General features: G+C 40.4%; 1 non-coding gene across 1 annotated transcript; it reads left to right on the forward strand.

The window, feature by feature from the left end:
- The first annotated feature begins 1790 nt into the window (after window positions 1–1790).
- On the forward strand, window positions 1791–1894 carry LOC129541850 (U6 spliceosomal RNA). Its single transcript, XR_008682909.1, has one exon. It is a non-coding gene; the product is annotated as a U6 spliceosomal RNA (small nuclear RNA).
- The last annotated feature ends 8920 nt before the right edge of the window (window positions 1895–10814 follow it).

Here is a 10814-nt window from a genome sequence, read left to right on the forward strand (position 1 = left end):
GAAATATGGCTCAGAAATAAAAGGAACAGATTATTAATACAAACAGCATGACTGATCCTTTCAAGCATTATATTAAACCGAAGAAGTCAGACACAAAAGAGTGGATACAATGTGATTCCATTTATAGGGCACTCTAGAAAATATAATTTTAATCTACACTTGCAATAAAGCAAGAGGTGGTTACCAGAACTGTTAGGGGATTGACTGTAAAAGAACACTAGGGAACGTTTAGGGATGAAGGGAATGTTCGTGATTATGACAGTAGTTACACAGTCACATAAAGTTATCAAAATCCAACAAAATGTATACCTATATTGGTGCATTTTGTTACATTATTTACAGTAAACATGGTGCTTATCACATTGTATAACGTTATATAGTACAATAGGATGTAATGTAATATACTTCATCTAAGTTGATTTTTAAAAAGATTTTCATTTGGCCACAAATAAGATTCTATGCCTGCAGATCTGTCACTGCTAGATCCGCAGTTCTTTAGGGGCTCACTGTGATGTGAGAAACATGGGAATTGGCTGGGTTCTGGGGAGTCGGAACCTGATATAGAATCTGCTAATGTCATAACACGTGGTCTGGGGGACTTCCCTGATGGCCCAGTGGTTAAGACTCTGCCAGCGCAGGGGGCATGAGTTCAATCCCTTGTTGAGGAACTGAGATCCCACATGCTACACGGGGTGGCCAAAATAAAGAAAATCAAAAAGCAAGTGGTCTTGGGCAAACCATTTAAAATTGTTCTTGGTAAGGCTCTATGATAGGAAGAAGCCACCCAAGTATTTTTTAAAAGTCAACACAAACAAAGAGGAAAACAGTGTGAGACAATGAAAGATGAGAAAGACAGAGGGAAATTATTTCTAGATTATCCTCTTGGGAAAATAAGAACCCTGAAACAGTAGAATATAATGAAAAGATAGAATAGCAAATGTTTTAATCATGACAATTACATTCCAGATAGAAAGAAAAAAGCTTGAAGATGCAAAGAGAATTACATTTACAAGAAAAGAAACTATTACGGAATGTACTGATACTTACAATAAATCATGTATGTTATTTAAATTGGAGTGAACCTGTTAGGAAGTGAGAAGGAACATAAAACATGCAACTTTGGCCAACCTCACAAAAAATATTACATGTGAATTATTCTTGCAAAAAAACAAAAACTCTGACCTCTGCTCCAGAGACCTTGAAACAAAAATCTCAAGATGCCAGGGACTCTTTAAAAATCTATGGTTATTATAGCTATCTGAAGAAGCCAGAGAAAGAAAAACACTTGATCATAGGATGGGAAAGAATCTGCCAGGCCATGCTTTAAAAAAAAAAAAAAAAAATGAGCCCAGTTGGCATGTCTTTGCAGTTTCCCATCCCAGGATGCAGGAGCACAAGGGACTAGAGTTCGCTTACGCTAAGACACACATACAGGCAAGCCAAGCACATTGCAAACTTAATCGAAAGCATTTACAAAAGCAAAAAACCCTGGTGCTTCTTCGGGGCTTTATAATCTTACAATCACTTGCTCTCTCTCTAGATAGGACTGGAGCTTAGAGAAAAAGAGGCACATGACATGCACACTGGCCCTGAAAGTTATGTCTGTAGGAGGAGGAGAAGGAAAACCTATAAACTCAGACATCATGAGAAGAATCTCCAAGGAAAAGCTATGTTGACTAGCCCAGTTCTCTAGAGTCTCGTTTCCTCAGAACTTCCTGAGTGTCTCAAGGGAACCAGTAGAGTCAGATTCCAGACAGGTGTCAAGGGATCTTATTAAAAAGAGGGCTTTAGTGCTCACTTTGGCAGCACATATACTAAAATCGGAATGATACAGAGATTAGCACGGCCCCTGCGCAAGGAGGACACGCAAATTCGTGAAGCGTTCCATATTTCTGAAAAGAATTAAGGAAACAAAAGACCTGTACATAGAAAACTATAAAACACTGGTGAAAGTAATCAAAGAGGACACTCATAGATGGAGAAATATATCGTGTTTGTGGATTGGAAGAATAAATATTGTAAAAATGAGTATACTACTCAAACTAATTTATACATTCAATGCAATCCCTATCAAGCTACCAATGATATTTTTCACAGAACTAGAACAAATAATCTCACAATTTGTATGGAAATACAAAAAACCTCAAATAGCCAAAGCAATCTTGAGGAAGAAGAATAGAACTGGGGGAATTAACCTGCCAGACTTCAGGCTCTACTACAAAGCCACAGTCATCAAGACAGTATGGTACTGGCGTAAAGACAGAAATATAGATCAATGGAACAAAATAGAAAGCCCAGAGATAAATCCACGCACCTATGGACACCTTATCTTTGACAAAGGAGGCAAGAATATAAAATGGAGAAAAGACAGTCTCTTTAACAAGTGGTGCTGGGAAAACTGCTCAGCCACTTGTAAAAGAATGAAACTAGAACACTTCCTAACACCAGACACAAAAATAAACTCAAAATGGATTAGAGAGCTAAAGGTAAGACCAGAAACTATAAAACTCCTAGAGGAGAATGTAGGCAAAACACTCTCTGATATAAATCACAGCAGGATCCTCCAAGACCCACCTCCCAGAATATTGGAAATAAAAGCAAAAATAAACAAATGGGACCTAATTAAAATCAAAAGCTTCTGCACAGCAAAGGAAACTATAAGGGAGGTGAAAAGACAGCCTTCAGAATGGGAGAAAATAATAGCAAATGAAGCAACTGATAAAGGATTAATCTCCAAATTATACAAGCAGCTCCTGCAGCTCAATTCCAGAGCTAAAATGGGCCAAAGAACTAAACAGACATTTCTCCAAAGAAGACATAAAGATGGCTAACAAACACATGAAAAAATGCTCAACATCCCTCATAATCAGAGAAATGCAAATCAAAACCACAATGAGATACCATTTCACACCAGTCAGAATGGCTGCTATCCAAAAGTCTACATGCAATAAATGCTGGAGAGGGTGTGGAGAAAAGGGAACCCTCTTACACTGTTGGTGGGCATGCAAACTAGTACAGCCACTATGGAGAACAGTGTGGAGATTCCTCAAGAAACTGGAAATAGAACTGCCATATGATCTAGCAATCGCAGTCCTGGGCATACACACCGAGGAAACTAGAATTGAAAGAGACACATGTACTCCAATGTTCATTGCAGCACTGTTTATAATAGCCAGGACATGGAAGCAACCTAGATGTCCATCTTCAGATGAATGGATAAGAAAGCTTTGGTACATATACACAATGGAGTATTACTCAGCCATTAAAAAGAATGCATTTGAACCAGTTCTAATGAGGTGGATGAAACTAGAGCCTATTATACAGAGTGAAGTAAGCCAGAAAGAAAAACACCAATACAATATACTAACGTATATATATGGAATTTAGAAAGATGCAAATGATAACCCTGTATACGAGACAGCAAAAGAGACGCAGATGTATAGAACAGTCTTTGGGACTCTGTGGGAGAGGGTGAGGTTGGGATGGTTTGGAAGAATGGCATTGAAACATGTATATTATCATATGTGAAACGAATCGCCAGTTCAGGGTTGATGCATGTTACAGGATGCTCTGGGCTGGTATCCGGGGATGACACAGAGGGAGGATAAGGGGAGGAGGGAGATGGGAGGGGGGGTTCGGGAGGGGGAACTCATGTACAACCGGGGCGGATTCATGTCAACGTATGGCAAAACCAACCAATATAATATTGTAAAATTAAAAAAATATATAAAGTTTACATATAACAAAAACTATGTACATATGTGTGCATATATAGCACGTCAATGTATGGCAAAACCAACCAATATCATATTGTAAAATAATTCAGTTCAGTTCAGTCGCTCAGTCGTGTCCAACTCTCCGCGACCCCATGAATCACAGCACGCCAGGCCTCCCTGTCCATCACCAACTCCCGGAGTTCACTCAAACTCATGTCCACAGAGTCGGTGATGCCATCCAGCCATCTCATTCTCCGTCGTCCCCTTCTTCTCCCGCCCCCAACCTTTCCCAGCATCAGAGTCTTTTCCAGTGAGTCAACTCATCGCATGAGGTGGCCAAAGTATTGCAGTTTCAGCTTTAGCATCAGTCCCTCCAATGAACATGCCTCCAATAAAAATTAAAAAGAAAAGGACTTTATTTTTTCCAACCTGTTGGTGCTTTGTGATCCTGAAGCCATCCTCTTAGATGGTGTCTCTGCCCCATCGTGGACTTTAGAAGATGGGAGATTAGCCTCTATAGTGCTTCCAAGAGAGGGCACTTAAGTACATAAACAGTATTTCCCAAGGACACTCATTTGTTAATAAATTCCATTTCCATTTTAGCAAGACAGATTTTCTTAGCCTGAGTATTAGCATTTAGACTCCTTCTGGGAGACTTTCCAACAAATAAGTCATACTCCTGGCATCCAGAGTTCCCTTTTGTTGTTATAAGTTGTGTCCAACTCTGTGTCCCCATAGACTGTAGCCCTCCAGGTCCCTCTGTCCATGGGATTTTTCAGGCAAGAATACTGAGTGCATTTCCATTTCCTCCTCCAGGGGACTGAACCCATGGTCTCCTGTCTTCTGCTTTACAAGTGGATTCTTTACCTGCTGAGTCATCCATAACTCCCTATCTTTGCCCAATGCCCACTCCTCTGGACTGATCCAAATCCCTTTCCCCTGAGTATCCTTCAAGACTCTTCCAAGACTGCGGCAAATAATGTTTTAATTTTTCCACTTGATCTATGCTTATTCCTCCCTCCCTTTCCGACATGGAAGTTAAAAAATGGTGTAAAGTCTTTAATGTACTTTTACTTTCTCCTTATACCTTATGGTATAAGGTCATTCTATCAGATGAGATATGTGCACATCCAGTTTAATACACACACATGCCAGGATGATAAACAAGCAGTCATGTTAACTAAGGCACCTGTTTCTATACAGTTATATGTTCTCAAACCTCCAGTGCATTTCAGTGGAAGTCAGAAAAAGGAATTCTTTAATAGCCCCAAATCCTGTTCTATACTGTTTCAAATCCAGTAACGTCTTGTTTCAGTCTTTCCTTTTACAGTGTTTACAGAGTTTACAGTGACCTTGATGTCTTGCATAATCCTTGACTTTAGAAGTTATCCAAAGCACATACATAAATTCTTTAGTTAATCCTCAGTTATCTCCAACATTGGGCTTCCCTGGTGGCTCAGTGGTGAAGAATCCATCTGCCAAGCAGGAGATGTGGGTTCAATCCCTGGTTTGGAAAGATCCCCTGGAGGAGGAAATGGCAACCCACTGCAGTATTCTGGCCTGGAAAATTCCATGGACAGAGGAGCCTGGTGGGCTACAGTCCTTGGGATCACAAAAGAGTCAGACATGAATTAGACTAAACAACAACAACAATCTCCAACATCTCTGCTCCCTCCTAGCTTAAGCTTCTCTCAGGTCTGACAAAGGCAATACCATTACTGATTTCCATTCCCCCAACACTTGAGATTTTTAACAAGATTTCAAGCTTATGGAAATGTTGCAAGTATACTACAGGAACTCCTACATACTCTTTCCTGGATGCACCAATTGTTTATATTTTGCCCCATCTGCCTCATCTAAATCTAACTCTAAAGGAGTTGAGAGTAAGTTGGATATATCATGCCCCTACAGCCTTAAATACTCCTTTGAAAGTTTTCTAAGAAAAAGGAAATTCTATCACACAGCACAACGAAATTACAAAGACATGGAGTCAAGAACCACTGTTACTCATCTCAACACTTACTGGCAAGAAACAGAAATTAGACAAAGATTTCAGTTCTGCATATCACAATTCCAATGCTTTCCCTTCCAAAAGGTAAAATATCGTACCCCTTCCTAACCCAGTAAAAGAGCCTGAGAAAGAATAACATTTTAGAAAAGAAAGAGCAGAAGGAGAATTAGACCCCCAACCTTACCTCTTCTCCTTCCACCTGATCAAGAACATTATTTCCCAAAGAAGCTAATCTGAGTTAATGATCACCCAATGCTCATGTCCATCTAGAAAATCTGCAAAGATTCATCCCCATTTTTCCCATGTCCCAAATAATTTCTCTTACTTTCCTTTTTACTGCTGCTCAACTATCTTCCCAGGCAAGACTAAGTACCACTTTCTCTTTAAATTCCCTCCCCCTCCTCAAATTTACAGAAAAGTTGAAAGGGCAATACAAAGAACTTTTTCTTGAACCATTAGAGTAACTTTTTGAGACAGGGCTCATCACCTTTAAATACTTTAGTAGTCCCTACAAACAAGAATATTCACCTACATACCACAAAGCCATCACCCCAATCAGGAAAGTAACACTGACTCACTATCATCTAACCCTCAGATCCCATTCAGTGTTTTGCCAGGTGTCCCAAACATAAATCCAGCTCAGAATCAAGCTTTGTATTTATTGGCATGCTTTGTTAATCTTCTTTAGTTTAGAACAGTCTCTCAGCAATCCCTTGTCTTTCCTAACTTGCATATTTCCAAAGATTACAAGTTGGGTATTTTATTAAAAGTCTCTGAAGTTTAATTTGCCTAATGTCTTCTCTTTTTCTTAGGGACGGTCTTGATCCCTGTCTCCTGTACAATGTAATGAACCTCCGTCCATAGTTCATCAGGCACTCTATCTATCAGATCTAGACACTTAAATCTATTTTTCATTTCCACTGTATAATCATAAAGGATTTGATTTAGGTCATATCTGAATGGTCTAGTGGTTTTCCCTACTTTCTTCAATTTAAGTCTGAATTTGGCAATAAGGAGTTCATGATCTGAGCCACAGTCAGCTCCCGGTCTTGTTTTTGCTAACTGTATAGAGCTTCTCTTTTGGCTGCAAATAATATAATCAAACTGATTTCAGTGTTGACCGTCTGGTGATGTCCATGCTGACCATCTGGTGATGTCCATGTGTAGAGTCTTCTCTTGTGTTGTTGGAAGAGGGTGTTTGCTATGACCAGTGCATTCTCTTGGCAAAATTCTATTAGCCTTTGCCCTGCTTCATTCCGTGCTCCAAGGCCAAATGTGCCTGTTACTCCAGGTGTTTCTTGACTCTTGATGAAAGTGAAAGAAGAGAGTGAAAAAGTTGGCTTAAAGCTCAACATTCAGAAAACTAAGATCATGTCATCTGGTCCCATCACTTCATGGGAAATAGATGGAGAAACAGTGAAAACAGTGTCAGACTTTATTTTGGGGGGCTCCAAAATCACTGCAGATGCTGATTGCAGCCATGAAATTAAAAGACGCTTACTCCTTGGAAGGAAAGTTATGACCAACCTAGATAGCATATTAAAGAGCAGAGACATTACTTTGCCAACAAAGGTCCGTCTAGTCAAGGCTATTGTTTTTTCCGTGGTCATGTATGGATGTGAGAGTTGGATTGTGAAGAAAGCTGATCACTGAAGAATTGATGCTTTTGAACTGTGGTGCTGGAGAAGATGCTTGAGAGTCCCTTGGACTGCAAGGAGATCCAACCAGTCCATTCTAAAGGAGATCAGTCCTGGGTGTTCATTGAAAGGACTGATGCTAAAGCTGAAACTCCAATACTTTGGCCACCTCATGTGAAGAGTTGACTCACTGGAAAAGACTGATGCTGGGAGGGAATTGGGGGCAGGAGGAGAAGGGGACGACAGATGGACAGGCATCACCGACTCGATGGACATGAGTTTGAGTGAACTCCGGGAGTTGGTGATGGACAGGGAGGCCTGGCATGCTGTGATTCTTGGGGTCGCAAAGAGTTGGACACGACTGAGCGACTGAACTGAACTGAATGTCTTCTCATGATTAGAAGCAGGTTACGGATCTTTGGCAGGACAGAAGTGATGTTGTGTTTTTTCACTGCATGCTCTCAAGAGGCACATGGTTCTGAGTTATCCCACTTCTAATGATACCCAGTTGGATTGCTTTAAGTGGCATAAGTCAAGATTCTCTACTTTGAAGTACTCTTTCTCTTTTAAATTAATAAAATATTTTTCAGGGAGGTAGTTTTGACAATTGTTTCATAAATATCTTTCCTTGTTCTTTATCAATTATTTATCTATGTCATTTTATGATTCATTGTTTACATTATTTATTCAATAAATTATTTTGACAATTTATATTGATTCTTAAATTATTTTCAGTTTGCTCAGTGGAATCACCTTCAAGCTGACTTTGGTGTCCTTTTGACAAGTTCATATTATTCTTTGATCATTTCCTTCTTTTCTGGTTTTAAAAATAAAAATTCAGACACTGTGTTTCTCTGCCTTAGACCTAGAATTAACCATTTCTCCAAGCATTACTGGTTCTTTTCACTGATATGCAGTATGTAGAAAGGAAGTTTTGGATCTGCTTTCAGCACTTGCATTGGAAACAGCTTGGCAACATGCAATGCAAATACACACACACAGTGAAAACCATGAGTTCACAGCAATATCTCTAATTTCTATCTTTTCCCTTATCTCTTCACTTATTGTAATTCCACAAACTTATATTAACATTACAATTCAATAAATATCTAACGAGTCCCTAAGATGTATATGAAGCAAAGTGCTAGATGATGGGTGGGATCTCAGGAATAAGGATAAAATAGAATATTTTGTAAGATTTTGTAATGGTGTTTAGAGGAATATACAAATAACTGTATACAAACATACTGTGAGATAATACTGTAATAACAGAAAATGCCATAATAATGACATTCAAGAACTTACTCTGTAAAAAGCACTGTGTACCTGCTGGCCACTAAAACCCCACAAAGTGTGGCAGCTTATATTACTGTACACATATGAGGAGTTAAATGTTCAAACAGCTTCAGTGTTTGCTTAAGTTTCCAAATTTAGAAAATGAGAGTGCTCTGCTTGGAGTCCATATTTGTCCAATTCCAAAATCTTTTTCCTTCATCACTATGGCATTCAGAAGATGGAAATATCCCATCTGTCAGGAGATCAGGAAAGACTTCATGAGGAAAATGGCATATAAGATAGACTTTTAAGAACTGGGGTTTTGAGAAACAGATATGTCTGAAAGCTACTTAGATTACAGAGAAGAGAATGAATCAAAGAATTTAAAGGGGAGACCCAGGGCATATATTCAAAAGTAGAAGACTTTGATACTCAATGGAATTTGTGAAGGAAGTCAGACAAGACCAGTAGATTGGAAAAGAACTGTAAACGGTTCTAGACCCCAGGAAAATGAGTTCGTGTTTCATTCAAGATGCAAAAGGTAACCTAAGCCCAACTCCACCACTGAACCTCACAAGGTTATCAGAAGAATGACAATTGGAGAACAGATTCCAAGAAGTGACAATTAGGGTCTGGCCAGCTTTAAGGATTAGAAGAGAAGAAAAAGGGATTCTGGAAGGCAATTACCGAATCAGGGCAATGAGACTGGGAGGTAAGATGAAGTAAAGGGGATGAAGTACTGACCAAAAAAAGGGGAGTGGTCGGGAGGAGAAGAACCAAAATAAGATGTGTAACAGTTGAATGGGACTAAAAGAGGAATAGATGGAATAATGTCTATGCATAAACAACTTCAGTTTGAAATATGGAGGGGAGAGCAAGGTTGAGTTATTGTAACTCCAACGCTTGATGGTTGTAACTCCAATACAAAAGAAATGGAGGTGACTGGATATAACCCAGCAAAAAAACCACTCTCTTATCTGCAAAACCTAGATACTGCATGGCACACAAGAGATGTTCATAAAACTTGTGTTTACATTTTTAAAAAATTGTGTTTAGTAAACGTACGCCTGAATGGATGTGAAGGCAGTATCACCACATACAGACACTGAACCTCACCTTGACAGGCTTGGGGAGAAGAGAACACAGCTGTCAGATTCTGATACCTGAAGATGGTGAGTGAGGGTCTGGGAGATCAAGTCATAAGGAGGAAGGGGAAAGGAAAAGGGAAAGAGGAACGATGTCTCAGGACAATTCTTTAGAAACCAGAGGTGGTGTCCCCATTGATCTGAATCTCGGCAGCAAAGTGCTGGCATGCCATGCTGAATTAGTAACAGAGAGGTGGATTCTGTGGCTACAGCAGAAACCAGAATCCCAGAACACCCCACGAACAGACTGCTTCACAGAAGAATAAGAGGAAAAGAAGCCCCTGCACCCACAGCTCATGAGAGGCCTGGGCTCAGGCCGACTCCCCTCCCACCCACATGGCTCAGGAACTCCCAGCAGAGCACAGGGCCATCAGCAAAGGGGCCCCTGCAGAGTGGAATCAGGCCCTTCTGACGTGACCAGTGTGGCCTCTTATCTTTCCATAACACCACAGCTCCACACCACTCTCTCCCAGCACAGAATCTGGGTCACAGTGGAGTGAAGCTCTGGCTGTCCTCTGTATCCAATAAGTAGCTCGCATTGATTTTCCAGCCCTCCCTTCCCCACCAGTAGCTCTGACCACTGGCACCAGGGGGCAGGCCTGGAAAATCACTCACACCTTATTGGTGCTCTCCATCCCCCCACCCACCCAGAGGTGAATATAAACCCTGAACAGCCTGAGGTCTGAGTATGAGAATCTCTATGTAGGTGAGTCAGAAGCTGGCTAGATAACCAACCACTGGGTTGTCTGCTACACTCATCCTGGTCACCCCTGCTTCTCTAACAACCCCAGACCAAGAACCTAGCTCCTACTATGGGTCTCTGTTATCACTCTCCCAGATGCCTTTGCTCAGGCAGATTAGAAAGTCAGGGTACATAAGTCTACATGGTAGGGAAAGTGTGAATGGAAAGATCATGGGAAGGAAAGACTAGAGGTTATTAAATACATGACTGAATTTATGATTTCTCCTCGATGTTTTAGGTGAAAATTGTTGTATCCCCTTCTTTCTCTCAGACATGAGTAGGAAGGTG

The sequence above is a fragment of the Moschus berezovskii genome, chromosome 4 (assembly GCF_049115385.1).
Source record: "Moschus berezovskii isolate FMDL1 chromosome 4, NW_MosBer_1.0, whole genome shotgun sequence".
Classification (NCBI taxonomy): Eukaryota; Metazoa; Chordata; class Mammalia; order Artiodactyla; family Moschidae; genus Moschus; species Moschus berezovskii.